At 42.7% G+C, this 19,044-nt stretch overlaps 1 pseudogene; it reads left to right on the plus strand.

The window, feature by feature from the left end:
• The first annotated feature begins 1,195 nt into the window (after positions 1–1,195).
• LOC124690675 lies at positions 1,196–1,832 on the plus strand (annotated as a pseudogene).
• Positions 1,833–19,044: the final 17,212 nt, after the last annotated feature.

Below are 19,044 nucleotides of genomic sequence, written 5' to 3' on the forward strand. Positions count from 1 at the left end.
AGAGAGACAAGCTCCCACTGCCGCCCCTATTCTGGCCATGATCCCAAGGAATGATCTCCGGAATTTGAAAAATCATCCAGGTTGCCTTTTGACCATCCGGAATTCGAAAAATCATCCAGAATTCTAGTCCACCAAAAAAGGGCCAAGAAGTAAAATTTTGACCAGTTTTTGTTCTTTTAATATTTTCCACAAGATTGGCAATGTATGGCGATGAATAGAGGTGGAATGGCCATACAAACTTGTTCATCGATCATCTCAAAGAGGCCAAATTTCTAACTAAATCTTCACATATTAGTAGCAATGTGGTGAAAATTTAGGGATATAGAGTGAAAATGCAAAACCCGGCCCGAATCCATGGAGGTCCTTGACGAGGAACTCCTAAAATGAGTCCCAACTCCCAACCCCCTCCTAATTGCCCTTCAATCAAGGTGGAAATCTCTAGATCTATGGGGCACTAGAGAAGAGGCGTCGGGGAAGAAGATGGGTGGTCAAGATCCATTTCACACGTGGTGTAACATGAACAACATGAGAACAACTGAAGGAGATGGACATATCCAGTCTACTCTTGCAGCGATCGATGCTGAATGTAGCATAATAGATAACCTCTACAGACGGTTGCTTTTTCACTAAAGCGTCGTATGAACATGTCTGACACTACGGACGTCTTCTTCTTCTTTATAGAGACATGTTCACTACATGCGCCTCCCCTTGTAACCAACATCCCGAATAGACGGGAGACCTTGTATAAATACCTGAGTTCCTGATCAACTGAACACACAAGTTCATTACACCCATTTCAATTTTTACGCAGCTGAACTTGCATCATTAGCTTACTCAACTTGCACTGTTTAACAGGGCCGTGTCTTCTCGGATTCCTTTTGCATTTGTTCATCAGTTCACGTCGGCGACAATCTTTTCTTCCAAATTCCAGTGCTCCAACTCGAGCAGCTCGTTTACTTTCCATGGCTTTGAAGCGCTTGAGAGAACATTTCGCTGCCACATCATCGAATGCTGAACAGAGGCACGGCCCAGTCCAACACGTCGCCTACATTTGAAAACAGGATTCAAACGAATTGGAAAAAAACTAAACAGCTCGCACAACTTCCTTTTTATACGATCATCCACTCCCCATTCCGCCATTCCCCATATCTCTGCAGCTCACACAACAGCTCGATCGCAGTCTGACCCGTCATCTATGGCTCGGCTCAGCGCCGCTCTCATCCTCCTCATCGCCGTCGCGGCCTCCGCTACTGGGCTCGCGCATGGCCGCGACCTCCCGACCTCGATCAAGGTGACCACCCTCCCTCTCCTCTTGACATGCATGATTACTGTTTGGCTCGTACTCATCGGGTGCCTCGACGATTCGACCTGCAGTTGACCAGGGGCGCTGTGGTCGGCGACGACAGCAACCAGTGCGTGTACACGGTGTACGTGCGGACAGGGTCGATCTGGAAGGCCGGGACGGACGCGAGGATCTCGCTGGAGCTGACCACCGCGGACAACTACGACGGCGTGGAGATGACGGACCTGCCGGCGTGGGGCGGGCTGATGTACGAGGGCCACTCCTACTTCGAGCGCGGGAACCTGGACATCTTCAGCGGCCGCGGCCCATGCATGGCGTCCACGCCGTGCCGGATGCGGGTCACCTCCGACGGCTCCGGCGACCACCACGGCTGGTACTGCAACTACGTGGAGGTCACCGTCACGGGCCCCCACAGGGCTGCGCGCAGCAGCTGTTCACCGTCGAGCAGTGGCTCGCCACCGACGCGGCGCCGTACAAGCTTGAGGCCGTCGTTGACCACTGCTCCTACGACGATGGCGTCGTGGCGTGAGGGTAGAGCCACACACACACACCCCGTCCCCGTACGTGTTGTATTGCTTGGGTTTTGTGCTGCTGCATCTGCTGGTGAAATAATCGGGGCATGTGCCATGTGCCCATGTACCATGGGAGTTGTTACTAGTTTGTACGAGAGATGGTGTTCATTTGGCACCTCCATTTGTGTGAATCTTTGTACAGTACATGATTTTCAATCTCAATCTGGAATGTCAATGCAGGGTGCAGGTCGCACGCAACATGTGTGCCACCATCACGCTGGTTGATGATTTCTCGGTATTTGAGGTACACGTAGGACTCTTCATCAGAATATAAAAACTCAAGAAGAGGAGAATCTTCAGCGAGAATGTTTCTGAACAATAGATGATCATAAGGAATATTTCGAGTTAGGAGTCTAGGACACTCAGAAATTTTCCTCAGAAAGTTTCTCTCCATGATTTTCTTGATAAATATTTTGGCAAGTTAAGATATTTCGCGTGCGCCCCCAAGGATGCCGCCAGTGAAGATCCCATCGCCCCCCCCCCCCCCCGCACCCATCACGTGCACGTCTTGCCGTCGCTGCCTCTGGCCCTCGCTGCGGTGGCATCGGGCCCGGCCGACGAAGGAGGCATGGTGCGGTGACCCAGCATACCACTGCATGGTGTAGTACGCAAGTCGTTGACATAACACAAGTGAAACACCATTCCACCCATATCACATCCCTCAGAGTGGTACAACAGAAACATATCCTCCTACTTTACAGTGAAGTAAACCTTCAAATAAAGCTTCAAAAGAACGACTTGTAGTCTATCTTATTGCTAACTCTAGCTCTAGAGATACTTGGCTTGCTATAGAACTCTAGCTACTTAGGTGCTAGGATTAGGGAAATGGTTCCCTTCTATTACTACTATTACTAGTCTCAGTTTCCACTCTAACTGATGCAGAAGTTGACTTCATTGACTTCATTGATTGAGTTCTCCATCTTGTTGCAGTTGACTCCTTTGTCTCTGAGTTTCACGGTAGTTTCTCCTTCGGTGACTTTGATCTAAGAAGGGGATTCAAAAGGGAGGGAATGAGTACGAGCGTACTCAGCAAGTTCATTATATGAAATAGGTGTATCATGCACTAACTAGAGCCACGGACCGTGAAAGTCATAGGCGAATGCAAGTTTTCGTAATCATTTCTTCAAAAGATTTATTTTATTCTGAAAATTATGCCCGTCAGTCTTCACAGGTTGACCGGAACTTCATGGAGTTCATTTCCTGCCACGTTCGTAGTTCCCTTCCGGAACAGGTAGTGACAACCACAATTTAATACACTCTGCAGAGGTGCGTTACTTTTCCCATAAAAGAACTTATCCTTGTTGCCAACCAGGCGTTCCTTCCCGTCCACACCTCCTTGGTGTGAGGCCCACCATAAGAACCAAGCCAATCACTATCTTCTCCGCGACCCTGCATATCCACCCTTTTGTCCATCTGTACATCCCCGGTAGACTTCTCCCGATCATACGGCTTTACCCCCGATGTACTATGGACAATCCATCATAGACGGTAGAGCGCTCTCATCCACAAGGATATGGATTTAAAAGGATTTCCCAACCTACTGCGGTGTTATCACAACACCCAGCCAGGCTCTATCAAGTCCGTTGATATGCAGAAGGGAAAAGATACAGCTGACTTCCCCATAGACATTATAGATCTCATGGTTAACACGAAATATATGGCGCTAGAATCACTAGACGGCATTGGTGATTAGTCCTAGATGAATATGACCCTTGCAATGGAACCTCCACTAATCAGCATATACCATGGTTCCATTTCCGACCACATAGTCATATTCATACTTGTAAAATAATATTTTGCTTTTCAATGCAAGAGTGATAAGTATTGTACTTTGTATATAGTTTGATAAAATAATCAAATGACATGATCAAGCGATGAACTTGCCTTTCTTGACTGCAAGATTATGCAGACAAAAGCTTCGATACGTGAGAACTACAAATTCTGAAATAACATCATTGTCCGGTAAGGACAATGTTCAAAGAACTAGCAAAGATGATATAATGCAGAGTATAATATGCAATCGTCCTAAGCGTAACCTAACCCTGACGATTTAGAATTGGTGAGTTGTAAAGATTTTTGTATGGTGTGTTGCACTTTTAGAATGGTTCTCAAACAAGGTTCTTATTAGGGTTTGGTTATATTAATATCATAAACAAGTGATATAATGCATCATAACAATCGTACACACAAAGAAATGGTGGTTGCATAACAAGCCAAGAGTAGTTGTCAGTTTTAAGTTCTACAGGACATGGTTGATGATTACTTATTATATCTCAAAAGAATAACTTTTGAAGAACAGGTTAACTAAGAGATTATAAGTATTTCAAGTAAGAACTATTTATTTATGTGGTTTGCTTGCGATTTAATTCAAAAGAATAACTTTTGAAGAACATGTTTAATAAAGAATAAAAATTACTACAAATAGGAGCTATGTGCTTCTAGGGTTTACTATTGGATTCCTCTAGTTCATTAGTAGAGACTACTTGGGTTCTTAAATAGACTGGGTCTATACGCAACAAGTATTGGCAGATTTATTACTATGGTTGATCATAGGTATCATATTAGAGGATGGTTATCAAGATGGTTCCATAAGTTAACTATTAGGGTTGAATATGACTTCTCATCTGCGTCACTAAGTAATCAATAATGGTTTCCTAAACTAGGTGGTTTATCATTCTACCAGTAAGGTTTAGTTGAGTAGGAGCATATGATGTGAATTACTACACAAGGTTGGTATTATGGTTAATTACCATGGTTCTATTAAGTAATGATGGTTAAGGTTGATTCCAATGGTGTTGCTAGGCTATGGTTAAGTTGGGGACATGCAATTAACAAATGAATTAGGGTTCATTATTATGTGCAATTGAGTCTTTTAAATAGTATTAGAGGAACCTTACATAGTTGAGTTCATAAACATCTAAGGCTTGCAAAACTAGGTTAGGCATTAGCACCATGAGGTGATACTAGTTGGTCATATAAGGTTTAATCAAAAATTAAGACATGAAATTATGACTTCATGTGAATTGGTTTTGTTTGATTTTACGAGATCATGAGCATGCATCAATTTTATTAGGATGAATCTATGAGTAAGAGTGCAGATCACATGATCACATTTCATAACTACCTAGGGTTTTAGAAATGTGAAGAACTTAGGGTTCTAACATAAAATAATAGGGTTAAGGGTTTTTATTCCTATTGGAACTAGGTTTCTAAATTGTGATGCTATCCTTAAAATAATAATTGGAAATGGAGTTGAAGTGACTAATTACTTTGAAATAAAATTAGTAAAGGATTAAAAAAAAATTTAAAAAAATTAATAATTAAGATAAATACTACTTAGGTTTAATTCAGGAATCAGGGTTTTATAATTGTTATTAAGTTTTAAAATAATAATTGGAAATAATAACAACTTTTGATTACAAAAATGACATTAGTTTTTAATATTTTCTTGCTTTATTATTATTTAAAGAAAATGGAAAATGGTAATTTGCAAATTAGGGTTTTTAGAATACCACTAATATTTAAGTTAATGAAAATATGAATAAGAAAATGAATCTTAATATTTTCTTTACCTACTGAATAGATATTATTTACGTTTGAAACTTAACTAATTATTAAATTCAAATTGTATTTTGAATAAAAGAAAAGGCATAATTAATACAGATTTCAATAATTGAATTTTTATTTTGACAAAAAAATTCATGTTATATTTTTATTGGATAAAGTTTATTTTTGTGAGCATTTTGATATCTCATTTATATTTTTCTGAGTTGAAATGAATTTTATTTATTTCGGCAAAGTTTCAGTTATTTTCTGGATTTTGAATTAAAGAGAAATACTAAACGTACCGGTTCACACCCTAGCTACAGAGACTGACCAGTGGGGCTTTTGACCAGTCAAATGCCACACGGGTAGAAGACCAGGTCAAAGTTGGTGATGGGGTATGGACACGTCCTCCTCGCCGTCGGCTCAACGCCGGCGACCAGACGAGGACGGCGCCGCCGATTTAGTGACTTCCAGGAATGCCTGATGGTTGGATCCCTACTGCAACTACACAACGAATCAACTGGTGGTGGTGTTTTCCTCAGCGGATCATCGGAACTAGCTCCGGCGAGCATCGCTGTGGAGACAAACTCCGGCCAACTAGCAAAGGCGAGCTACGGAACGCGCATGGATACTACCAAGGAGTCCAGAGATGCGCCTTTTCACCATGAGTCGATTTTAGTGGTCGGAGGCGAAGGAGATGGTTGGAGGCGAAGGAGATGGTCGGAGACGAGCGAATCGACACGAACTCCGACGATCACCGGCGAAAGGGAAACTCCAAATACGCGTCGCCTTGACCTCCCCTTGATGCTGGGCTCCTCCCACCTTGTTTGATATACCGGCATGGGCATTTCATAAGTAGTTTTATCCTTGCTATTAGCAGCACTCACATGTTCCTTGAGGCTTTAGCAAAGGATAATTGTATATTGTTGGAAGTCCCATCGAAGACCATCCATTGCAGCCTCGAGGCTTTAGATGATAATTTCGGGTATAATCAATACAAGCGACCCTCAATTTTTTTTATCGAGTCCACTTGTTGAAGTCAAAGTTCGTGGTATTGTGCGAAATAATCTTGAGAAAATTGTTCGGGTGTCCCGAATCAATTCAATACTCGAATAAACGAAAATTGGATCTTTATTAATAAGTCTATAACGATAAGATAAGCTAATACTGCTATGGCTAGGAAAGCCTTGTTGAAAATAAATTTCTATGAAAAAATAAAGGTGCATGTCACCACTCGTCTCCTTTATGTAAGAGGAGAGTCCTTCTTGTCTTGATCCGCGCCTAGGGAGCCGGTAGCTCTGGAGGTGCCGATTGATTTCTGTGTTGGAGATATGCCCGAGAGGCAATAATAAAGTAGTTATAGTTATATCTTAGTGTTCATGATAAATGTTTACACTCCATGCTATAGTTGTATTAATCGGAAAAATTAATACACATGTGTTGTGTAAATAACCAGAGTCCCTAGTAAGCCTCTCGTTTAACTAGTTTGTTGATTAATAGATGATCATGGTTTTCTGATCATGAACATTGGATGTTATTAATAACAAGATCATATTATTAGGTGAATGATGTGATGGACACATCCATAGTAAGCATAGCATAAGATCAAGTCATTGAGTTCATCTTGCTATAAGCTTTCGATACATAGTAACCTAGTCCTTCGACCATGAGATCATGTAAATCACTTACACTGGAAGGGTACTTTGATTACATCAAACGCCACTACATAAATGGATGGTTATAAAGATGGGATTAAGTATTCGAAAAGTACGAGTTGAGGTATATGGATCAAGAGTGGGATTTGTCCATCCCGATGACGGATAGATATACTCTGGCCCTCTCGGTGGAATGACATTGATACGTCTCCAACGTATCTATAATTTCTGATGTTCCATGCTTGTTTTATGACAATACCTACATGTTTTGCTCACACTTTATAATGTTTTTATGCGTTTTCCGGAACTAACCTATTAACAAGATGCCACAGTGCCAGTTCCTGTTTTCTGTTGTTTTTGGTTCCAGAAAGGTTGTTCGGGCAATATTCTCGGAATTCGACGAAACGAAGACCCAACATCTTATTTTTCCCGGAAGACCCCAGAACACCGAAGGAGAGTCGGAGGCGGGCCAGAGGGCCACCACGCTATAAGGCGGCGCGGCCCCAGGCCTGGCCGCGCCAGCCTATGGTGAGGAGGCCCCAGGCGCCCTCCTGCACCGCCTCTTCGCCTATAAGACCCCTTTCGACCTAAAACGTGATACCAATTGACGAAACTCCAGAAAGACTCCAGGAGCGCCACCGCCATCGCGAAACTCCAATTCGGGGGACAAAATCTCTGTTCCGGCACGCCGCCGGGACGGGGAAGTGCCCCCGGAAGCCATCTCCATCGGCGCCACCGCCTCCATCATGCTCCGTGAGTAGTTCCCCCATGGACTATGGGTTCTAGCTGTAGCTAGTTGGTACTCTCTCCCCCATGTACTTCAATACAATGATCTCATGAGCTGCCTTACATGATTGAGATTCATCGATGTAATCGGTGTTGTGTTTGTTGGGATCCGATGGATTGTTACATTATGATTAGTCTATCTATAAAGTTTGTGAAGTTATTGTTGCTGCAATCTTGTTGTGTTTAATGCTTGTCACTAGGGCCCGAGTGGCATGATCTTAGATTTAAGCTCTATACTTATTGCTTAGATTGTATCTACAAGTTGTTTGCACATGTCTATGTCCGGAACCCGAGGCCCCGGAGTGACAGCAAGCTGGGATAAGCTGGAGGGGAAGGCTTAGGTATGAGGATCACATGTTTTCACGGAGTGTTAATGCTTTGCTCCGGTGCTCTATTAAAAGGAGTACCTTAATTTCCGGTAGATTCCCTAGAGGCCCAGGCTGCCACCGAGCTGGTAGGACAAAAGATGTTATACAAGTTTCTCATTGCGAGCACGTATGACTATATATGGAAAACATGCCTACATGATTAATAATCTTGATGTTCTGTCTTAATGCTATTTCAATCCTATCAATTGCCCAAGCTGTAATTTGTTCACCCAACACTTGTTATTGGAGAGTTACCACTAGTGTAGTAGTTGGGAACCCGGTCCATCTTTCATCATCATATACTTGTTTCTACATGTCATTGGAAGTAGTATCAACTATTTTACGGTGCCATTGCTCTCATATTACTGCTCTCTGTCTGTTGTGTTACTATTACTACTCCTCTCATATTACTGCTTTGCTTTCACATCACCCCTGTTACTAGTGCTTTTCCAGTGCGGCTGAATTGACAACTCGGTTGTTAAGGCTTATAAGTATTCTTTGCTTCCCCTTGTGTCGAATCAATAAATTTGGGTTTTACTTCCCTCGAAGGCTATTGCGATCCCCTATACTTGTGGGTTATCAAGACTTTTTTGGCGCCGTTGCCGGGGAGGCATAGCTCTACTCATAAGTTCACCTGGGGAGTACACTCTACCTCTCTCTCTATTTTTGTTTTATTTTATTTTGTTTTGCTTAGTTTACTTTTGTCTAGTTTATTTGTGCTTAGTTTATTTATGTCTAGTTTTATTTTGCTTAGTTTACTTTTGTCTAGTTTATTTTTGTCTTGTTTTATTTTCCCTATATACCCGAAAATCCATAAAAATTTGAAAAACCTAAAAAATAAAAACTTCTATTATGGGAGAACCTACAACCTATTTGGAGCTTATAGCATTATATAATAATTATAGAGAATCAAGAACGGGAAAAGTTATGAGTCTTTGTGATAGAAAAATTAAATACAATTGCTAAAATCTTGCTTAAACGCCATGATATAAACTGTTGCTCTAAACAGGATATTAAACATCTTAAATTTCAATGTGGCTTTAGTGAGGAAGTTTTAATTAAGAACTATAATTGGAATAGCTATATTCATTTTGGGTTCGAAGAGGTAGAACAATTTGTCTTATTTATGGGAGCCTCTGAGATACAATCATTCATGTCTAAAAATTATGAAACTTGTGCTGTTTGTAAGGACCTTAAAGATTATGTCTCTTCTATCCTTAAATTTTGCATAGAAAGTTACAGTGATAATCCTTATATCATTGATTATAAAGAGAGACTCATTAATGCACAAGAATGCACTCACAATTTGCCGGAACCGGTGGAAGAAGAAATTGATGAACCTGAAAGCTCATTGGATGAAAAAGAGGAGGAAATTGATGAACCTGAAAGCTCATTGGATGAAAAAGAAGAGGAGAGTGATGAACAAAAGGAGGAAGAATGGATTAGCTACCCATGCCAACCTTCTAATGAGAGTAACTCTTTATCTCTTACACTATTTGATTGTCCTCCATGCTTACCGAAAGAGGATGAATGTTATGTTCCTGTGGATTCTCTTGAAATATTTCCTATGAGTAAAACTTGTGGGACAATTATTCTACTGTCATTTATGATAATCCATGCTACTTTGATAAATCTTATGATAATTCTTTGTTTGTGCCTGATGTCGAAATGCATGGTACTAAAGAGTTTTGCTTGGCAAATGTTTATGATAAATCTCTAGATGATGGTCCTATGTTACTTGATAATATTAATTGTACTACTAATGAAAATGGGATTGGAGAGTTCTTGACTTTATCTATGAGTCCCATATCTTTTGAGCTTGATCAATCATCTTGTTATATTATTGATAAAAGTGGGTTTGAAAGTTTTAATCCTATTATTTCCGAGCTTGATAAAAATTATGTGTTTGTGAATCATGAAAAGCATGCTTTATGTGATAGTTATATTGTTGAGTTTATCCATGAAGCTACTGAAAATTATAACGAGAGAGGAAAATATGGTTGTAGAAATTTGCATGGTACTAAAACACCTCTCTATATGCTGAAAATTTTGAAGTTACTCTTGTTTTATCTTCTTATGTTTGTCACTTTGTTCTTCATGAATTTATTTGTGTACAAGATTCCTATGCATAGGAAGTGGGTGAGACTTAAATTTGTTTCATACTTGCTTTTTGATGCTCTCTTTGCTTCAACTCTCATCCTTATATGAGCATCATTAAAATTGCTGAGCCCATCTTAATGGCTATAAAGAAAGCACTTCTTGGGAGATAACCCATGTCTTTATTTTGCTATTGTTTTGTTGTGTCTTGGAAGTTGTTACTACTGTAGCAACCTCTCCTTATCTTTATTTTATTGCAATGTTGTGCCAAGTGAAGTCTCTAATAGAAGGTTGATACTAGATTTGGATTACTGCGCAGAAACAGATTTCTTGCTGTCACGAATTTGGGTAAGATTCTCTGTAGGTAACTCAGAAAAATCTGCCAATTTTCGTGAGTGTTCCTCAGATATGTACGCAACTTTCATTAGTTTTGAGTTTTCTGATTTGAGCAACGGAAGTACCTCTTAAAAATTCGTCTTTACTGGCTGTTATGTTTTGGCAGATTCTGTCTCTGTTTTTTTGCATTGTCTCTTGTGGACTTTAAGTAAGGCTTTCTAGACATGGAGAGCTGTAGCTAATGTTTTATTGAGTTCTTGCAATGTGTCACTACAGGACCAAAGTGGATTAAAGTTTTTTCAGTACTAACCCCTCTAATGAAGTTTATGAGAAGTTTGGTGTGGCAGAAGTTTTCAAGGGTCAAGAGAGGAGGATGATATATGATCAAGAAGAGTGAAAAGTCTAAGCTTGGGGATGCCCCCGTGGTTCATCCCTGCATATTTCAAGAAAGACTCAAGCGTCTAAGCTTGGGGATGCCCAAGGCATCCCCTTCTTCATCAACAATTTATCAGGTTTCTTCTATTGAAACTATATTTTTATTCGGTCACATCTTATGTGCTTTACTTGGAGCGTCTGTGTGTTTTTTATTTTTGTTTATGTTTGAATAAATTCGGATCCTAGCAATCCTTGTGTGGGAGAGAGACACGCTCCGCTTTTTCAGATGAACACTGGTGTTCTTAACTTTATTTTAATGTTCATGGCGGAGTTGAAAACTGTTGCACTTATTGATATTTGGGTGGAAACAGAAAATGCTTCATATTGTCTTGGATAATTTGACACTTGGAAATTGTTTTGAGCTCTCAAGTAGATCATGTTTCTCTTGCATCATGTAGTTTAAACCTATTAGTGGAGAACTACCGTAGAACTTGTTGAAATTGGTTTGCATGATTGGTCTCTCTAAGGTCTAGATATTTTCTGGTAAAAGTGTTTGAGCAACAAGGAAGAAAATGTAGAGTTTTATAATTCTTGCAATTTGTTCTTATGTAAGTTTTGCTGTACCGGTTCACACTTGTGTTTGCTTCAAACAACCTTGCTAGCCCTAAGCCTTGTACTGAGAGGGAATGCTTCTCATGCATCCGAAACCTTGAGCCAAAACCTATGCCATTTGTGTCCACCATATCTACCTACTATGTGGTATTTCCTGCCATTCCAAGTAAATACTTCATGTGCTACCTTTAAACAATTCAAAAGCTATTATCTCTTATTTGTGTCAATGTTTTATAGCTCATGAGGAAGTATGTGGTGTTTTATCTTTCGATCTTGTCATTTACTTCTGACAGACTCTCACCAATGGACTAGTGGCTCATCCGCTTATCCAATATTTTTGCAAAAAGAGCTGGCAAGGGGGTTCCCAGCCCCAATTAATTAACTTACATTAATAATTCTCTTCACATGTTTTGCCCTGATCTATCAGTAAGCAACTTAATTTTGCAAATAGACACTCCTCCATGGTATGTGAATGTTGGAAGGCACCCGAGGATTCGGTTAGCCATGGCTTGGGTAAGCAAAGGTTGGGGGGAGTGTCATCAATAATGAAACTAAAATACATGTGTAAACAAAAGAGAAAAGGGATGATCTACCTTGCTGGTAGAGATAACGTCCTTCATGGGAGCCGCTCTTGAAAGTCTGGTTGATGAGGTAGTTAGAGTGCCCACTACCATTCGTTGACAACAACAAACACCTCTCAAAACTTTACTTTTATGCTCTCTATATGATTTCAAAATTTGAAAAGCTCTAGCACATGATTTTATCCCTGCTTCCCTCTGCGAAGGGCCATTCTTTTATTTTTATGTTGAGTCAGTTTACCTACTTCCTTCCATCTTAGAAGCAAACACTTGTGTCAATTGTGCATTGATTCTTACATACTTGCTTATTTGCATTCATCATATTACTTTGTGTTGACAATTATCCATGAGATATGCATGTTGAAAGTTGAAAGCAACTGCTGAAACTTATATCTTCCTTTGTGTTGCTTCGATGCCTTTACTTTTAATTTATCGCTTTATGAGTTAACTGTTATGCAAGACTTTTGATGCTTGTCTTGAAAGTACTATTCATGAAAAGTTTTTCTATATGTTATCTATTTGTTAGCAACTATAGATCATTGCACTACTAGGAAAAGGGCAATCAGTGGCGCACCACTTTTACCCATCAGTGGCGCACTAGTGGTGCGCCACTGCTATCACGCCACTGCTAACTTTTAGTAGTGGCGCACTAGTGGTGCGCCATTGCTATTTGGCTTAGCAGTGGCGCACCGGGTAGTGCGCCACTACTAGCTTCATGGTGCGCCACTCCTAAACGTCCGAGGTGCGCCACTTTGGATAGAAAAAAGGTGCGCCACTACTAAAATTTGAAATTTCTAGATCCGGATCTGGATCGGGATCTGGATCTGGATCTGTATCTGGCACATTTTGTTTCGAATTTTTTTGGCTCGTTATTTTTTCTCGTTCTTGTTGCTAGAATTATTTGTGCAATGTTCATTCTCATTTTTCTTAGCCTAGCCGCCGGTGATGATGGATGAGGGACGTAGGAGAGGTGAAGAGAGGTGAGGAGATGTAGGAGAGGATGAACAAGAGGACGAAGGCCAGAGGTAATGGAGGCTAGAGGGTCGCCGGAGGGTCGTCGGAGAGTAAGGTCACCGGAGGTCACCATAGTGGAGGAGCTCGCCGGAAAGTAAGGTCACCGGAGCTCGACATAGTGGAGGAGGTCGCCGGAGTGAAAGGAGGAGAGGAGAGGAGGAGGTCGCCGGAGTGAAAGGAGGAGAGGAGAGGAGGAGGTCGCCGGAGTGAAAGGAGGAGAGGAGAGGAGGAGAGCAGGAGGAGGAGAGGAGAATGAAAGGAGGGAGGAGGGAGGGAGGAGGGGTTAAGTGGCCGGCTCCTCCCATTTTGAAAATCGTGGGCGGGAAGCTTAGCGGTGGCGCACCAAGGCATGGGTGCGCCACCGCTATTTTTTTCTATTTTTTGCCCAAAATCTAAAACCTGAAAAAAGTCCTGTTTCTGTTTTCCAATTGAGGAATCCATTTTTTGTCCAAACGGCCGTAGGCCGTTGAATTCGAATAGGAAATTTCGCGTAGATAGATTTTGATATAAAAAAGTTTTTCATCGGAGGTCGTATGCAACCAGAAAACCCGTTTTACCGAAAGATGACGCCATTTTGCATAATATATCAAAATTCATTTTTTTAAAATTTCACTAAACCTAGATGACATATTACATGGGCATCTCGAAGGATTTTATTTTTTGAAATTTCTATCTATTTCTTTTATTTTTTCCAAACCCGAAAAGGCGATTGCGATCCACGGGGGGGGGGGGTGGAAATGTTTAGGCACCACTTAGCAGTGGCGCACCAAGCATGGTGCGCCACTACTAAGTGATGCCCAAACATGTCCATCATCCCCTTTACATAGCAATGGCGCACCATGTAGAGGTGCGCCACGCTACATAAAATAGCTGTGGCGCACCTCTACATGGTGTGCCATTGCTATGTATAAGGCTGGGTCAAACCCATGGTCAAACTTAGTGGTGGCGCACCACAGAAGAGGTGCGCCACTACTAGATTTTTAATAGTGGCCCACCACTTTCCGGTGCGCCACTGCTAAGTAGTAGTGGCGCACTGCCCTCCTAGTGCGCCACTAACACCCATCTTACGGCTAGGCCTTTTCCTAGTAGTGTTGCCTTGAGTCACTTCATTCATCTCATATGCTTTACAATAGTATGAACAAGATTATGTAAGTAGCATGTCACTACAGAAATTATTCTCGGAATTCGACGAAACGAAGACCCAACATCTTATTTTTCCTGGAAGACCCCAGAACACCGAAGGAGAGTCGGAGGCGGGCCAGAGGGCCACCACACCATAAGGCGATGCGGCCCCAGGCCTGGTCGCGCCAGCCTATGGTGAGGAGGCCCCAGGCGCCCTCCTGCGCCGCCTCTTCGCCTATAAGACCCCTTTCGACCTAAAAACGTGATACCAATTGACGAAACTCCGAGAAAGACTCCGGGGCGCCGCCGCCATCGCGAAACTCCAATTCGGGGACGGAGTCCGTGTTCCGGCACGCCGCCGGGACGGGGAAGTGCCCCCGGAAGCCATCTCCATCGACGCCACCGCGTCCATCATGCTCCGTGAGTAGTTCCCCCATGGACTACGGGTTCTAGCTGTAGCTAGTTGGTAATCTCTCCCCCATGTACTTCAATACAATGATCTCATGAGCTACCTTACATGATTGAGATTTATCTGATGTAATCGGTGTTGTGTTTGTTGGGATCCGATGGATTGTTACATTATGATTAGTCTATCTATAAAGTTTGTGAAGTTATTGTTGATCCAATCTTGTTGTGTTTAATGCTTGTCACTAGGGCCCGAGTGGCATGATCTTAGATTTAAGCTCTATACTTATTGCTTAGATTGTATCTACAAGTTGTTTGCACATGTATATGTCCGGAACCCGAGGCCCCGAGTGACAATGGCGGGATAGCTGGAGGGAAGGCTTAGGTATGAGGATCACATGTTTTCACGGAGTGTTAATGCTTTGCTCCGGTGCTCTATTAAAAGGAGTACCTTAATTTCCGGTGAGATTCCCTAGAGGCCCGTACTGCCACCGGTTGGTAGGACAAAAGATGTTATACAAGTTTCTCATTGCGAGCACGTATGACTATATATGGAAAACATGCCTACATGATTAATAATCTTGATGTTCTGTCTTAATGCTATTTCAATCCTATCAATTTCCCGCTGATACGTCTCCAACGTATCTATAATTTCTGATGTTCCATGCTTGTTTGATGACAATATCTACATGGTTTGCTTGCACTTTATATCATATTATGGCATTTATTGGACTAACCTATTAACAAGATGTCACAGTGCCGGTTCTACGTTTATTATGTCCATTTATTGCGTAAAAGGCCCAAAAACCAAAGTGCTCGGAAAAATCCAGAAAAATTACAGAAATTCTATTTCGTCGGAAGACTCACGGAGCCAGAAGGGCAAGCCAGGGGGAGGCCCAGGGACTCCTCCCAATAGGCCGGCGCGGCCTGGAGGGTGGTCACCCCACCCTGTGAGGTGGGCCCCTCGGGACTCTTCCGACTCCGACTCTTCGCCTATTTAAGCCGTCGTGACCTAAAACTTCGACACCAATTGACGAAACTCCAGAAAGACTCCAGGGGCGCCGCCGCCATCGCGAAACTCCAATTCGGGGGACAGAAGTCTCTGTTCCGGCACCCTTCCGGGACGGGGAATTGCCCCCGGAGTCATCTCCACCGCCGTCTCCACCGCCATCTTCACCGCCATCGCTGTCTCCATGATGAGGAGGGAGTAATTCACCCCCGGGGCTGAGGGCTCCGCTCGTAGCTATGTGGTTCATCTCTCTCTTTATGTGATCTAGTTGAATATCATCTATGTGCTACTCTAGTGATGTTATTAAAGTACTCTATTCCTCCCTGCACGGTGTAATGGTGACGAGTGTGTGCATCGTGTAGTACTTGGCGTAGGCTATGATTGTAATCTCTTGTAGATTATGAAGTTAACTATTGCTATGATAGTATTGATGTGATCTATGCCTCCTTCATAGTGTGATGGTGACAGTGTGCATGCTATGTTAGTTCTCGGTGTAATTGTGTTGATCTATCTTGCACTCTAAGGTTATTTAAATATGAATATCGAATATTGTGGAGCTTGTTAACTCCGGCATTGAGGGTTCGTGTAATCCTACACAATTAGTGGTGTTCATCATCCAACAAAAGGGTGTAGAGTAGTCCTATTATGTGATCATTGTTGAGAGTGTCCACTAGTGAAAGCGAGGATCCCTAGGCCTTGCTTCCAAGCATCGAATCTCCGTTTGTTTCTTGTTTTGTTGCATGTTTACTCGCTGCCATATTTTATTCAGATTGCTATTACCACTCATATACATCCATATTACTTGTATTTCACTATCTCTTCGCCGAACTAGTGCACCTATACATCCGACAAGTGTATTAGGTGTGTTGGGGACACAAGAGACTTCTTGCTTTGTGGTTGCAGGGTTGCTTGAGAGGGATATCTTTGACCTCTTCCTCCTTGAGTTCGATAAACCTTGGGTGATCCACTTAAGGGAAAACTTGCTGCTGTTCTACAAACCTCTGCTCTTGGAGGCCCAACACTGTCTACAAGAATAGAAGCACCCCTAGACATCACCCAATTGTAATTTGTTCACCCAACACTTGTTATTGGAGAGTTACCACTAGTGTAGATAGCTGGGAACCCCGGTCCATCTTTCATCATCATATACTTGTTCCTACATGTCATTGGAAGTAGTGTCAACTATTTTCTGGTGCCATTGCTCTCATATTACTGCTATTGCTGTTGTGTTACTGTTACTACTGCTCCCCATATTACTGCTGCTTTCACATCACCCCTGTTACTAGTGCTTTTCCAGGTGCAGCTGAATTGACAACTCAGTTGTTAAGGCTTATAAGTATTCTTTGCTTCCCCTTGTGTCGAATCAATAAATTTGGGTTTTACTTCCCTCGAAGACTGTTGCGATCCCCTATACTTGTGGGTTATCAGACATCTAATTTGCTTGCAAGCATGTGACACAGTCACAAGAGATGACATACCACGGTACGAGTAAAGAGTACTTGTCGGTAACGAGGTTGAACTAGGTATGGAGATACCGATGATCGAACCTCGGACAAGTAAAGTATCGCGTGACAAAGGGAATCGGTATCGTATGTTAATGGTTCAATCGATCACTAAGTTATCGCTGAATGTGTGGGAGCCATTATGGATCTCCAGGTCCCTCTATTGGTTATTGATCGGAGAGGAGTCTCGATCATGTCCGCATAGTTCACGAACCGTAGGGTGACACGCTTAAGGTTCGATGTTGTATAGTAGCTTCGGAATATGAGATGGAGACCGAATGTTGTTCTGAGTCTCGGATGGGATCCAGAAAATCACGAGGAGGTCCGGAATGGTCCGGAGAATAAGATTCATATAAGAGAATTTGATTTCTAGGTTTTGGAAAAGTTCGGGATTTTTCTGGTGGAAGACCGGGAAGGTTCTAGAAGGTTCCGGGGGGTCCACCAAGGGGCCCACGACCCTAGGAGGGCCAAAATGGGCCGAGGGGGTGCAGCCTAGCCCTAATGGGCCAGGGGCACATGCCCCGCAAGGCCCAAGTCGGCCAGCCCACTAGGGTTCCGCAAAACCCTAGGGGGATCAACTTGGGGGGGGGGGGGGGGAAAACTTTCCCCCCTTTGGCCGCCGGCCCTAGATCGGTTTGGGGAGTTGGGGGGCCACCCAAACCGACCCCTCCTATATAAAGAGGGGAGGGGCAGGGGGACGCACCACCTTGAAACCCTAACCCTGGCCGCCCCTCTCTCCTCCACCACGACTCTGTACCGGCTTGGCAAGGCCCTGCAGATTTTCTCTCCACCACCACCACGCCGTCGAGCTGCTGGGATTCCGAGGGGATCTACTACACCTCCGCTACCCACTGGAACGGGGAGAGGAAGGACTTCATCGACATCGTACGCACGACCGAGTACGGAAGTGCTGCCGGATTGTAGCACCGGGACGATCGACTACATCAACAATGAGATCTGATCTCGTAAGGCTTTGGATCTTCGAGGGTTAGTCTCTCATATCTCTCGTTGCCTCGATCTTCATAGATTAGATCTTGCTTCTTGCAAGATTGGATCTTGGTTTTTGTTCTTGTTCACGGTAGAAATTTTTTGTTTTCTATGCAACGAACCCATTAGTGGTATCAGAGCCGTGTCTATGCATAGATCTGTTGCACGAGTAGAACACAATGGTTTTGTGGGCGCTGATGTTTTTGTTGTCTTTAGTTATGTGTACTTTGATCTTGCGGGATGGTGGGATGAAGCGGCCCGGGCTAACTTTACATGACCGCGTCTCATGAGACTTGCTCCACGCTTGACATGCAACTTGTATTGCATAAGTGGCTTTGCGGGTGTCTGTCTCTCTCACCATAGTTAAGATTCAATTTACTATTTCTACCGACAACACTAGTATCACCGTTGTGGTTCATGTTCGTAGGTAGATTGGATCTTACTCGAAAACCCTAAACCACGTAAAATATGCAAACCAAATTAGAGGCGTCTAACTTGTTTTTGCAGGGTTTGGTGATGTGATATGGCTTTGTGATGATGACTATATTTGATGTATGAGATGATCATTATTGTATTATGGCAACCGGCGGGAGCCTAATGGTTTTCTTTAAATTTGTTAAGAGTTGCGTGTCTATTCATCATGTAAATAGCTTTATTTCAAGTAGTTGTTATAGCAGCTACAAGTGATGAACAACCATGAAGCGGCGCCATGGACCTTGGTGCAATGCTGGTGATGATGGAGATCATGCTTGTGTACTTTGGAGATGGAGATCAAAA

The sequence above is a fragment of the Lolium rigidum genome, chromosome 2 (assembly GCF_022539505.1).
Source record: "Lolium rigidum isolate FL_2022 chromosome 2, APGP_CSIRO_Lrig_0.1, whole genome shotgun sequence".
Taxonomy (NCBI): Eukaryota; Viridiplantae; Streptophyta; class Magnoliopsida; order Poales; family Poaceae; genus Lolium; species Lolium rigidum.